The sequence below is a fragment of the Pteropus alecto genome, unplaced genomic scaffold (assembly GCF_000325575.1).
Source record: "Pteropus alecto unplaced genomic scaffold, ASM32557v1 scaffold7, whole genome shotgun sequence".
NCBI lineage: Eukaryota > Metazoa > Chordata > Mammalia > Chiroptera > Pteropodidae > Pteropus > Pteropus alecto.
Genome location: NW_006494614.1, coordinates 28,455,170 through 28,470,685, shown reverse-complemented (window position 1 = coordinate 28,470,685; position 15,516 = coordinate 28,455,170). Strand labels below are relative to the sequence as shown.

Genomic DNA, 15,516 nt, shown 5'->3' with positions numbered 1-15,516 from the left:
ATGTTCCTAAGGTGATGTAGCATTTATGAACAAAATTTTTGTCCTCTGAACTTGCTCAAAACAAGTGACTATCTGCTCAGTTTTAATAATATGGCATTAGTATTATGTAGCCATTTTAATCTTAGATTCTGTTGTTTTCACTTCCTAGAAGTATAGAAAATTTCCCTATTATCAGGTACACTGCTTTTTCTTCTTAAGAGCATCTTACCTAGATTTCTCCTGTTAGAAAAATACTAAATGATCATTGCAGAAAATGTATAGTGGGTTGATGGACTTCAGGTCAGTGAAACTTCTGAAATAATGTGAGAAATACTGCATGTATCTGAGTATGTCCATTTTTTTTTTGTTTTGGTCCATACTTTTACAGATTCTCAAATTGGTTTGTGGAGGAAAAAAAAGATACACTGGCTCTAAAAGACTTGATTAGTAAATATTTCTTAATGTTTAAGTATTTATGTTTTCTGGTCTTCATCTTTTATCCATCTTCATTTCTGTCTCTTGTGCTCTCTGCATTAATAGCAAGTATGGCCAGGTAACCATTTGTAGAAAAGAGGATAGTAGCATCTGCACATTTTCTTGCTTGCATATTATTTATGTATTTGTAGTTTTAATGTGCTTTGTATATATGCATTCATGTATATTCATTAACTACTTTATTTCTCATGTTACTTTCTCCCTTCCGCCCTTTTATGTAAGAAGCATTGGTAGTATTTGACAGTATGCTTAAGTCTTTAGTTTGCTGAAAACAGATGAATAATGAATGAACTATAGAAGAAACTAACATCACACAGAGTTGAGTATAGTGACTTCTGGATCCTTGTATTTCCCCTTTTTCTGAGAGCAACTTAGTTTGCCTTTTTAGGTGAAAGCATTAAGTGCTTTTGTATATTGTGAATTGAAGATTAATAGAGGTACAATGATAAGAATAGATGCTTAAGAGCTATAGAGGTAAACCATGAGGTACTTGTATTTTGGCTTCCATATTCACTTTCATCTTTCCACGCTTTTCTTCTAAAACACAGGGGGCTGGAAGCCAGCAAACTACATATTCCAGATTCCCTTGGCAACTGACTCCTAGCAGTGTTCTGATGATGGGAAGCCCTGGTCTGAACATGAAAGATATGAGGGGAAAATGATATTTTCCTGTTTCTGGGGTACCTGCAGCAGCAGCAGGGAAATCTAGATTTTGGGGCAATTCTCAAGCAGGAGAGTCCTGTTCACAGTTGTGGCAAGGGTGCTGGAGTAACCTCAGCAGCACAGTGTTCATGAGCTCTGCTTGTGGCCAAGGCAGTGCCAGTTGTAGGCGATGTCAGAATTCCAAGCTTCTACCTTGAGTGTGTGTGTACACTGATGACTTTTATGTAAGGTGCAGGTGGGAATATGTCTCTCAGAGAACTGTGAAAATAAGAGGGACAGAGAAACATATCAAAAACAGCCAGCTTAAACTTAAATGTAGAAACCAAAAAATTTCGTTGAAACCATTTAGTTAGTTTTTTTTTTTTTAATGTATGATATAGACACATAAAAATAGCAAAACAAGTTTAATAAACATTACTGGGTTATGAATTTACAAAAGAAAGCTATCATGAATGATATAGTAACATAAAGTCTGATTAACAGGTTTCATAATTGTGGGAATTAGTTTTAAAAAATTAAGCACTTTTGTTTCCTAATTAAGTTGAGAATCTTGTTCGGAAGAATGCTTCAAGAGGTAGACACTTGGTGCACTTTGACAGTAAACCACTTCTCATGAATAGGCTCATATAATGAATAATTTTTTAGAAGGAAAATACCTTCTAAAAATCATCTTGTTAATACCCTTTCTTCACAAGGGAACCAAAGGATAATTCTGGCAATGATTTGTTAAAATTTACAAGACTAGTTGGTGACAAACATGGAACAAGCACCCAGATTTTTTTCTGCATAGTTGGGCACGTTGCGATAAGAAGAATGGTGAGAATGAAAGACTGAATCTTACCTGGGTTCGCTATACTTCTTTTCTAGGCCTATTGACTTGATACCTTGCAAGATCACCAGGTCGGCAGAAAGAAAAGATTGATGCTTTGAGAAATCTGTTTTTAGCATTTTGCAGAGTTCAGGTGAATTCACACAGATTAAAGACACTTGCTGATTGTTTTCATTTTACAAATGGCATTAGACATTTTCACCTTTATGTGAACCGTCTTGTCCTCAACAGATGTTCTTAGGTGATCTTGTTTCAGCTTTTAGGAGGAAGCCTATTTTGTTGAATTTTATAAAATGGTTATTTTTTAGGTCAAAAATGGTCAAATATCAACAATTTCATATGGTTCAATCTAGTAAAAAGGAGTTGGTATTCCCATTAGACTTTTTTTTTTAAAAAATCAAGAGGTTCCAATGTATCACATATCAGGAAGATTTTGCTAATATTATCTTAGAGGTAGAAATTTGCTGAGATCATCAAAGACCTTTTGATTTTTGTTCTTATCCTCTTAATAATAAGAGGATCGATGACAGTCAATCAGTTCACAGACTGTATAAAGCATTTTTGTATTGGGTCAATTATAGTAAAGCATTTATTAAAGATATGAGTGGAAAATACATTTCAATTAAATTACCTTTGAGACATACACTTTCTAAAATCCACTGGGGGATTTGAGTGTTTAGGTCTTGGTCTGGGTTCAGGCATGGCCAAAAATGACTGTTGAGGGTATCCCTGAGGTGGAGGCCAACATCAAAGAGACAATACCACAGAGTTAAGGTCATTAGTAAAGTCAAAAATTTATATGACTGTTTTCCTTATGTATCAAATAAGTTTATAAAATAAAAGTGCAAAGAAAATCTCCATTTCCACTGACTTCTTACCTTCTTTTTTTCCTTCTCCCCCTTCTTTGTGTGTGTGTTGAAAAAAGAACTCTTTATCATAGATGATGTTAGTCTGTGCAGATCTTGCTGACTGATAATGCTTGAAATGCAGACTGATCAGAAGCACTGAGAAAAGTTACTTGTCTAGTCAAACGTATCAGTAGAGATCAAGATACAGATAAATGTGTTCATTACGGTTCAGTCTAAATAGTGAACATAAATCTACCTGGTAGATAAATCTGTATTTGGACAGTCCATTAAAAAAGGCATTAACAATTTTAAATGCATCATTGAGCATTTTATTACCCTTACTTATTGGCTTGAAAACTCAATAATAGGAAAGAAAAATATCTAAATTAATATACATTTCTGTTTTGCAATGTATGGGTATTGATTTAGGTTTAAACTAATTAATAATTTTTTTTTAAATATCAGGATCAGCAGTATAGAATTAGAATTATATGTCTATAAGTATAAATACTATACGTCTTTAACAATTAAATATGCTTTATGGAATGTAATTTCTTATTCTTTCTTAACTCACTTTTGCTACATTTTTAAGAACATGTTAATTAGGAATATAAGTTATAGAGAAAAGAATGTCCCTAAAAGTGATAATAATTTTAATATATTAATTTAGAAAGGTATGATTAGGAAATTGTATTTTCTGAAAGCAACATGGGTTTTTACATTATTTATTCCAATTCTATCAGTTAGGATCCAGGCAGGTAAATAGAAACTACTTTCACTCTTCAGAACATAAGAAATTGAATGAAATAAATTGATTATTCATATGATGGAAAAACTGTGCAGGCTAAAAGAGAGCAGTGAAACCAGCAGGAAACTGTAACTACCTCTAGGGCTAAAAGGACAATGAGAAAAGCCCATTGAGAGCATGGAAACCAGAGACTCTCTTCAGCCAGGAACCATAGCAGAAATTCTGCGACCATAGACAGAGGGGCTGTCTCATGAGAGATGAAACCACAAAAGAGCCTCAGTTGCTGTTGGATAGTCAGCCTAAAGAAAAAGGGAGGGAGAGTAAACCTCTGGCATCCTGTCTCCTACGTTTTCCATGGGCTGAATAGATAGCCAGTTGAAAAGGGAGACTGGAAAATGTGTTACTGATGGACTTGCAAATGCACATCCAGATCCGATGGAGGGAAAGCAAGACTGATGGCTTCAAACTGCTTCCCTTCTGGGTCTAGCCCCTTGTTCATATCATATTTTTGGAGGGACGAACCCAGCCAGTTAACACAGCACAGATATCAGTTAACACAAACCAAATAAAAAGTTCCATTTATGGAAGGTGTGGGACTTTTTTAAAGCATGGCTGTTATTTGAGGATCTGCTCATCAGGCTAGGCAAATTTTCTTAGCACTGCTCTGTGGTTTTACATTCTTCTGCTCAAAAAGGGTCAGACATGCATTAACATCTGAAGGTACTTCCCACCTTCTTTTGCTCCCTCGTTTTATTTTGCCTTCACAGGTAGTCCCTCAATAAATCTTTCATGTATCTTTGGTAGCTTACAAAGAGGCCTTTAAAATCTGCAGTGGAATAGCTGACAAAACTAAGCAGGACTGAGGTTCTGATAATTAGTCACAGAGCTCTAAAGACATTTAAAAGCTGATTCAAAGCAAATGCCTCGTGCTACAGTCAGGGTACTGACTGAGTAAACCTGGGACTGTAAAGCATGGGTTGGAGACTTTGATGTGGAGGTTCCTGAGCATGTCAGCCTTGCAGATCTTCTTGATGCCCTGAGCTCATACTTTCTCATGAAGAGGTAACACTTCCAGCATACTGTAAGACTGCAGAGGTACCTATAAGCTAACAGCTACAAGCTAACAGGTATCTCCATTTAGGAGTGGCCCTTATCCTTTCTTACAGACCTAAAACAACTGTAAAATCCCTCCATAGCCTAGCCAAGGAGACACTGTGCCTAGTAAGGATGGAAAAAGATTATATACCAAAGGAACTGTAGGAACCACCCGGCATATTCTTACAGGAAAACTAGGGGAGTACTGAGGATGCTTGATCAAGTGGTTTGGGTCATAGAAATGGATAAGTGAGAATTTGTTAACTTGAGGGGGCACATGATCATGTTGTAGGACTTAAAACTCTAGAAAACACCACAGAGGATGAGGTGAAATTGGCTGATAGGTGGCTCTTAGAATCCTGGCGAAATCAAGAGCCAATGCTGAAGTGGAAATGTCTGGCTTGTTCTGGTAGATAGCAGAAGAGGGAATAAAGGGGCCGAGGGAAACGGACATGCTAGAATGAACATATCACGTAAGGCCACAAGACACAGGAGAGAATTACGCTCCGCTCACGGGCCCGGATTTCATACCTTTCATCAACCCATCAGGAATGTGCTAATGGGAACAGGAAGGGATTCACATTGGTAATTAAATGCCTACCTCCCAACCTATAAATTCTGTTTTCATCTATGGCCATGCCACCCTGAACAAGCCCGATCCTGTCTAATCTCAGAAGCTAAGCAGTGTTGGGCCTGGTTAGTACTTAATGGGAGACCACCTAGGAAGTCCAGGTGCTGTAGGCATAAAAAAATTAAAAAATAAGGGATTGTAAACTGACAAGGTCCTTGCAATCTGTGAGGTTGCCTCACCTAAAAAAAAGAAAAAAAAATTACATTTTCACTTATGTTTCAAACTTTTTCATCAGTAAGAAATGCCCTAATTTTTTTACTTTTCTCCAGTGCTCTTAAAATATTATGATAGTTGTTAAATTATATTGTACATAATTTTATGTATTACTGTTTAAATTGAAAAAAAGCCTTACAAAAGAAATTTCTACACTAAAATAATGACCTGAACCATTGTACTCTATGCTTAAAAGTAAGTGGATAGAAACAACACAAATTTCCATCAGGAATAAAATTGATGTATCAATAAATATCCACGGAATGAAATAACAATAATAAAAATGAACAAACTACATTTATAATAACATGAAAGACTCACAAACATAATATTGAGCATAGGAAGGCTGATACAAAAGAATAGATAATAATCCACTTATGTATTAAGCATATCAATAGGTGAACTAGAATTATTCCCAGAAAAAGGAGATAGTTGAGAAACTTCATTATATGAAAAAAATATTGAAAGGCTATTTAATTCTTCATTTGTTTGTGAGGTAGAGAAGGCCTGGTCATTATTAGATATTGATATAGCAATGTGGAGAAGATGCTTTCATTCCTTGCCTGGATCTCCTAATATTTTCTTCTCCACATTCCTGTGATGATATCCAGTGATGCCCAACCTTCTCTATTTCCAAATCAAACTCAGAATTAAATCTATGTGTCTAAGATCTGGTTATTTAGTCATGATTACTGTGCTCTTGAGTGATATCCTATGTATTTTTACTGCCAACAAGACCCTGGCCCCAACTGCTCAAGAAACACATCTTAAGATTTTTGTGTCATAGTCATATTTACCCACCACCACCAATCCCCTAAACCTTCTTTTATCCAATCCTATCTCCAAATACATACCCTCGTATTAGCTTAATCTAAAAAACCAAAGGACTAGATACTCTCCTACTTCCTTTTCTATATTCTTCCCAATTCTTACCTAGATATATCCAAATATGGAACTGTGGGTTGAGAATCTTTTTTTCAAGCTTTAGTTTTATCATCTTTCAGGGAATAGAACCTATACCTGGGCCTAACCCAAAGTTGAAGGCTAAGACTAGGATCTAGTTCTACTTAGTGAATTTCTATATATTAATTATTATTAGAATTCCCTAGTATTATGCTCTGCTCATAATACTAAATTTTCTTTATCTTGAACTATCCTCAAATTAAGATTGAGATAGTGTCCAGTCTACAAAGCTACCCTGAAGGTAGTCTTTGAAGTGAATCCATTCCCTTGACCTCATACCTCTGCACATGCCTGCTTGGTGCTTTCTCGCAGTATAATCACGTATAATAAAAATTAAAAAATTGAATGAAATTTATTTTTCCTGAAAAGAAAAAGATTCTGTTAATTATATTCCATTAAGAAAATATCAATATCTCAGAAGTACTAAATTTAAATAGTGATTTCAATACATGGCAGAGAGAAAAATATATTTGATGCTAAATTCTATTTAATCACCTTTTTATGTCTCACAGCATGAATATGTTCATCACTTACTCTTTAAAAGTGACTGAGGTAATTATCAGGAAAAATTATTTCATTTTGATTACTAGAAAAGCATCTTTTAAATTATTGAAATATTCAGGCAAATGCAAAACCTATAATTATGCATTTAAAAACAAGGCAGCATTTTACAGCCATTAAACCACCTCTTCCCTGAAGAAAGTAAGCAACGTTGCTGTTATTTAGGCTATAAAACACAGAGCAGAGACAGAACCTAGAGAGCTTTAAGAATTGAACACACACCAAAGGATTTTATGTTCAATTGGAGTATGGCCTGAATGGTTGATCTAGAGTCCCACATGACTAATTATATTGACAGACACTCAATTATTAAAATGGTAAAATCTTCCAAATTATCCATGACAAAGAGATATAGAATCTGAATAATTCAAGCTAAATCAATTATTTCTGAAGTTAAGAGAAGAGACCAGAAGGCCTCCTCCTACATGTGGAATATTCTAAGAATTATATAATATATTTACTTTCAACACTTTTTTTACTGTTTATATGGTATGTAGAAAATTATTTTTAACAGGGGCGAATGATGTGCCATCTTGAATATTTTATTTTTTAAAGGGGCATTTTAACAATGTTTGAATAGAGCACATGTTGTAGAAAAGTATTGTGATTGACGGTATATACTTATAAATTAGGAAGAAAGACATTAAAATATGTAACATCTAGATAGCTTTTTAATAGCAAATGGAATCTATGTAGAAATTTTACTTCTTTTAATCAGAGACTTTAAAACATAGTGAATAAAAAATATATTTTTCAATAATAGAGTTAACAGAGTGAGGGAAGTACATATAAAGCATAGGTATAGATAACAACTTTAGTTGAGAAAATTTGTATAAGCTTTCTAATACTGGCCATTTTTATATCATATATGTAGAAAACAATGTAAAAATATTTTTTCGTGTTCTGATTCTGTGGCCATAATCTAAATTCAACTAATGAATAAGTATAATTCTACTATATTATACTCTTTCTGGTTGAAATTTTAGCAGCCAAAAAAATGAAAAATAGAACAATTATTTTCTCTTTTAGCCATTGTAACATAAAAAAAGTAGTAGAAATAAAGTTTCTACTACTTTTTTTATACTGCTTTTAACAGACATAAACACTTTGACTACAGACTATGTTTTCCTCTTTTTATGTATATTCCTAGGATCTGTTTGGCATTTCTGATTTATATTGGTCTATTTACTTATCTATCTTACTGGTCTATTTACTTTTCTTATTAAAAACCCTTTTTGAAGAATCAGATATAATATGGGAGTGAAGACACTAAACAAAAAAATGGAATTGACAGCAGGTACTAGGTGATATGGTTTGGGGTGGGAGCCATTTGGCTGGCTCACAGTTGTGGAAGCGGCTGCTACTTAAAGCTTTTCAGGATTGAGAGAAGAGGCTGAGGACAATTGGCAACTGAAAGTAGAGTCTATAAAGTTGTTGGTAATAAACTATCTAATTCTATAAAGAAGATTTAAATAGATATCTGAAAACACCTAAACAGTATAAACTTTGAGGAAAAAAACCTCTCTTATTTTCAAGATCAAAAGTATTTAAATCTTGCTCATTGCAAATGGCACTATATTGAGAGAGATAATGACAATTTTTATTTTATAATAAAAATTGAGGTGTTTGTAATATTCAAACTGTGAGAGGGAAAGGTCTTCTTTTTATTAGAAAATCTTATTGAATAAGTTTCAATTGTGTGTAAGAAAAAATAAAATGTATTGTTCTCATTTCTACTCCACAGGATATTTTATTGAGTCATGATCTGGAAGAATAAGTTAATAGCGAGTTAATAATATTTTCACATGAGCTAATATAGTATGGGTAAAAGTATAAATTGGTTGTGGAACCTAAGAGAGAATAACAAAGAATAGTCAAAGAAACTGTAACATTTTGAACACACACACTTGACTGTGTGGACACACATATTATTCTGAGTTAAAAAGACAACCTAAGAGAGTTGCTATATTAGAATACAACATTTTTGCTAAAATAAATCTACATCTCAATACTGTTTTATGTTACATGAGAAGATACATAAAGTTACGATTTCTAGGAATGTAAAATGTGAACACTATATTTAATTTTTGAAAACTGCTATTAGATAAGTCATTTGTGAATAAACAAGCTTTAAACAATAGGTCAGGAAAGGAAATGTCAATTCCTGGATTCATGAAGTTGAAAGTTAATGGACTTTTAAGTCAGGTACATGTAGATTTAAATCTTAACTCTTACTTCTACTTTGTATGATCTTAGAGAAAATAGTTTATCTCCTTGTCCCTGAATTGCCTGTCTGTAAAATTGGGGTAATATTACCTATTTCAAAAACTGTCATGAACATTAAGTAAAATAAGGCTTGAAAGGGTTCATTATTCAGATCTGTTACCTCCTGTATTGTGCATAACTATACACAAAATTAAATTATGTATAATTTTAAGAGCATGTTAAAAAACTCAAAATAAAAATATTACAATATTTACTATGAAGCTGAGGAAGCTGGTTTTTAGAGTAAAAGGATTAGTCTTAAAACCCAGATATGCTGAGGAAAGGGTGCTAAGTATGATTATTTCTACTATCCTGACTAAATTTTATTCCGCAACACCTTTCATTGGCACATATGCATTTGCTCTGATTTCCAAAGGCTCCAGAATAATGAAGGACCTGAAGCTTTGCTTGGTGGAAAGAGAGAGAGACAACTAGATTTTGAGCATGTTGATTCTCAGACTTGGAGACATTAAAGCCAAGATGTCGGGTAGAGATTTATTTACGTATATTCATATCTCAAAAGAGGGACTTGCGCTGATGAGCTAACTTGGGAATCATCAGCATGTGGTTACAATTGCACCCATAATTCTGGATAAGTTACCTAGGAGGAGAGCACAAAGTGAGAGGAGAAGATGACATAAGATTTATTCTCTTCGAACCCACCATTTAAGGGTAGAGGTGAATGTACATGCTGTGGAATCTGCACTGAAAGAGAGTAACCAGAAAAATGGAGGAAATAAAGAAAACTCAGGATCAAAGAAGACCCCTTCTGCATCAAAGATATCTGAAACTAAAGTCACTGTGGAGCCCAGGCATCACCTTTTATAATTTGATAAAAACATATACCCCACAAAATTCTTGATTTCATTCCCTGGTGGTATACCCCCTGCTCCAAATTTCTTCCTAGGGAAACCTCAGTGCTTCTCTGAAGGCCTAGCAACTGATGGGACAAGGCTCACCCAGATTATTAAGAGTGATCTCTTTTATTTAAATATTGATTTAGATACTGATTAAATGTACAAAATACCTTTAGAAAAACATGGAGATTAACGTTTGAGTGAATAACAGTACTGTAACCTAGGGTTGACGCATAAAACTGACCATCATGCCTGGCCTCAAGCCATATCCCAAAGCAATAGATTTGCTTAGCTAAACCCATTTCTCCTGCTTACTAAAGAGCTAGAATTTTTTGTTATATAATGAAGAATAAAAATTTAGTATTTTATTAGGTGTACCTAAAATGTCATATATGTATATACATATAAAATTGCATTGAACAGTTCACATTTGTACACTTTATATATGTTTAACATCAACAAAACATTTTTTAAAAATGCACCTATGAATTCTCTGAATGGCTTTTATTCTAAATTTGTTTCTAGTATACATATTTTTGAAATTGAAAATTTTAACCAAAGTTTTTTTTTTTTTTCAGATATCTAGAGAAATACTTCTTACAGGGTAAGTGTAACTATTTCCCACCTATAGATTGGTAAAAATCCATATTATTATTAGTCACCAAATCCCAGAAATAAACCCAGTCTATCTTAGGTCCCTGAAACCTCAATACTAAAGTATACGTCCGACCAAATGCAGTTTTGTGATGAATTCAACAAATAGTAATTTTAATAATGTAATTATTTAATATAGAATAGCATAACAATCATTTGTAGAATTTAAAATAATTCCTTTTATTGTTATAAAAATTTGTAAAAACGATTTATAGTGTCTATATTTCCACTAATACACAGTGGGGACAGACAAGTAGTTAAAAGGGCAAAATTATGCATGATTCATCTGGGATATCATGGTATAGATAATAACTAAATATTAAAATCTTTAATGTTAATTTTGCTATTAGATATTGTTAAAAAACATAGTAAGAATCACAAATGAATCTGAGATATGCAATGACAATGCTATAAACACACCTACATCCTGTTATAACCGTAACTGTCAAGCCACTGGCAATGAAATAAATTTACTGGCTTCTTTCTCAATATTTATTTTGTTTTCCCAAAATTCTGATCTTCAACATCAGCAAAAAAAATTCACCTCGAGGGTTTTTATTATCCTGCAATTATGCATAAAGGATATTATGAGCATTTGGCCTTTGGTTCCCACCCACAAAACAAATCTCGCCTTTATGACTTCAGGATAGTATTGTAGGTCCCAAGGAGTGTAATGACACAGCAGGCGATTAAGTGGAAACCAAGCAATATCTTCCCATATACTTTTTATAGGTCATTTGACAGAATGCAGAAATATTTCATATAATGGGTAAAAATGCTAACTTTGCCACAGAATTTTTAGCACAATGAAATGTCAAGTATATTTCTGCCTTCCAGGATCTCCTAGAAAAAACTTAAAATTTCAAGGACTCCAAATATAGAAATATATTATCAACACACGTGTTTGTAATTGCTTTCTTTGTTTGGAGGGGGCTGACACTTGTAAGAATCAATGACAACACAGCAAGCTTCTGTGTGACTGCATCAGAGGCTTCAACACGTGAAGCAATGAAACTATTAGTAGTGTTTAAGGATAGCCAAATCCTAGTCCATAAGTTATGAAAAAAGTTACACATCTGAACCTAGATGCTATGAGATATTTTACAAAATTTCAAGTCATGTCTTTATACACTAATTATGAAAAATATCTTTACAAAAGTATCTTTTCCAAGATTTATGAGACAGATAAACAAGACAATAGTTAATAGATTTTCAAAGGAAAAATGACTATAGCAAATAATTTTTTACCCATATTCCAGGCTTTTGATAATCATTGTCATAGTATCTGTCATGCTCTGAATTCTTCATAATAATTATATTTAAAAGAAAAGAAATATAAGAAAATTCTCTGATGCTGAATTTTTAAATGTAAGTATTTAAAGATTTCTTTTGTTTATAATTTATGTATTATTTATCATATGTAAAAAAATAAGAATAACCATCAGAAAAGTTATGAATAGCAATATATGCTAATTTGATGTTTTAAGAGTTGAAAATCCTTATAGAGTTGGTCCACATCTGATTTCAGATTTTTTGAGTTCTTATAAAACCTGTAAAGGCCTATATTTTACAACATGTGCCTCACACCACAAGTTTATCCTGTAGTTGCCACAGTCTCCAAGGAGTGAGTTGTATTTTTTCCTTTGTATTTTTTTTTTAGCAATATATGCTAATTTGATGTTTTAAGAGTTGAAAATCCTTATAGAGTTGGTCCACATCTGATTTCAGATTTTTTGAGTTCTTATAAAACCTGTAAAGGCCTATATTTTACAACATGTGCCTCACACCACAAGTTTATCCTGTAGTTGCCACAGTCTCCAAGGAGTGAGTTGTATTTTTTCCTTTGTATTTTTTTTTTTTTATGATAAAATGTACAATACATATATATGGTAAAACAAACAAACAAAAAAACCTCTTAAAATATAGCGCTTTGATATTAACTGAAATGTTATAGCTTCTGAGAAACCAGAGCAATCCCTTATTTTCCTTATGACACCCTAAACAAAATTTTGAGGTTGTTCACTGTGGGGTAGGGAATCTAAATTTGAGATTATCTTCCAGGATAAAAAATTGTCATGAACACCAGATTAGGAAATCACAATAGATATAACAGGGTAGCAAGCATTCCTGAGGACATGTTTTTATTCAGGGACTCTCTAATCTGCATGCCCTTACCTTTTTAATTCTTAAAAGCATCAGAGTTAAAAACAAATTACCTGCTAATCTATAAAGAGAAGCAGCTTGCTACAGTACAATATTCTGCTTTCTCATTTGAACCCAGCCATTGTATAATTTGAGCACATCATTGTACATGTACAATCTGAATAGTTGGCAGTAGCTGTAAAGCAAATGATTGGCCAAGATAATGTCCATTTATCTAAAATATTTTATGATTTATGTTCTTAATGTACATTTAGCCACTAATGATATTTAACATTGTGCTAGATGTTGTGTGGAAGTTAAAGAATGACACTACCAAAGAAATAATAATATTATTGCCTTCAAGAAATTTAACTTAGCAAAGGCATGCTTGGAATAAATATAGAATGATTAAAAAATTTTAGAAGTAGAATGGACAGAAATTAGTTGCTAAGAGGATGATTGCAAAAAAGACACAGGAGAGAGAGAGAGACAGAGAGACAGAGAGACAGAGAGACAGAGAGACAGAGAGACAGAGAGACAGAGAGAGAAAGAGAGAGAGAGACCCTTTAGAATGGGTCAAATCTAAAATACCGACAGTATCAAATTCTTGCAAGAATATGGAACCGCTGGAATTCTCATAATTGATGGCAGGAAAAGAATAAATGTTGAGACATTTTGGATAACTCTTTGATTTTGCTTTAAGATTAAGACATAACAATTCTGCTTGTAGATATTTACTCAAAATAAATAAAAACATATGTCCACAAAAAGGTCTATAGATAAAAGATTCATAGTTGCCTTATCCATAATAACTCCAAATGAGAAACAAACCAAATGTCCATTAATAAGTGAATTAATAAACTGTGGTGCATGCATACAATTAAATACTACTCAGCAGTAAAATAGGTTAATTATGAAAACATGAAGTAACATGATTAATCTCACAAGCATTTTGTTAATAAAAGCCAGACTCCTAAACATACATATTGAATGATTATATTTAGATAATTTCCAAGAGGTAAAATAAATCTCTTTTAATAAATATTATATATAGCTCTCTATAAATATTTATAAATATTGTTGTTTATAGGACTGAGAAAATTGCCTAGCAGGGGATACGAGGGAACTTTATGAAGAATGAAAACATTTTCTCTCTTGTTTATGGGTATTGGTTACATGGGTGAATAAAATTATCACAACTCTCCAAAACAGAACATGTAAGATCTAAGTATTTTATATGTGTAAATTATATCTCAATATCAAAATAAAAGGATAATTAGATGGGCTAATATAGGAATTTAGAAGAGATTTTTTCCTTTAAAACATATGGTAGCAAAAAGATTGATCAATAAACATGTTGAAGAAAAATATATACATATTGCTACTCTTAATATGTGCCTGAGACTTCCAGTTTCCAATCTATTATGTAATAAGCTAGAAGTTGCCACATCATGCTAACAACATGCAGAAGCTAAACAAACTGAAAAAATTAACAACACATATTAAATTAATCAGAGTTGGAGTAAAGCACTGACCCCAAAATTAGTGAGACCAGTAGGCAAATACACAGAATCATGACTTATTGGAGCAAAAACCCATGAGCACAAACCTCCGCAGGAACCAGCACCCAAAGAGGGAAACCTAAACTGTAACTGACAATTTGCTTGAAGCTCAACATGGACAATTCTAAGAGATAAAAACTCCACGGAGAGTCCTAGTTATTGGGGGCTGCCATATGTTTGTGCATTTTACCTCTAGGACCTTGACCAGGTAAAAATTTCCTAGTGCTTTTGGCAAGGGAAGGAAAAAAGAAGCATTGTGAAATAATCCAGAGCACTATGTTCTTCTTCACAAGGTCTGCTCTCAAGAGAAATTAACAAGAACCTGATCTGCTGTGGTTTTATAATGGCTTAACTGAACTGAGGGAAGAGAAATATCCAACTTCAGCCCGCTACAGCCATTCTGTCCCAGCAAAGGGATGGAGGTGGGTCAAAAAACACAAACAAACAAACAAACAAAAATGAGAAGCACATGTGAAGTTCACAGTCTAGAGGGACAGGCTCACTAAAAAACTGAGACCTACACATAGGACTATAGAACACTTCTCTCTCCAGTTCTTATCACCACATTACTAAAGACCTATTTACACAAGTTCCTTTTATCCAGTACATAAAATCTGATTATCAAGAAAAAATTACAAGACATACTTAAAGACATAAAGGACAATTTGAAGAGACAGGGCAAGCATTAGAACTAGAATCAGATGTGGCAAGGAGGTTAAAATTATAAAACTAGGAATTTAAAACAACTATAATTAAGATGCTAAAGGATTTAATGGATAAAGTAGGTATCATGCAAGAATCGATGGGCAATGTAAGTAGAAAGATGGAAATGCTAAGGAAAAAAAAGAAATGCTAGAGATCAAAACACTGTAACAGAAATGAAGAATATCTTCATGGTTTTTTTTGGGAGACTGGACATGGCTGAAGAGAGAATTTCTGTGCTTAACAATATAAGGAAACCACTGAAACTGAAAAGCAAAGAGAATAAAGACTGGAAAAACAAAACAAAAT

At 33.3% G+C, this 15,516-nt stretch overlaps 1 pseudogene; it reads left to right on the top strand.

Annotated features, from left to right (window-relative positions):
• Window positions 1–5,283: 5,283 nt before the first annotated feature.
• Window positions 5,284–5,401, top strand: LOC112474966 (annotated as a pseudogene).
• Window positions 5,402–15,516: the final 10,115 nt, after the last annotated feature.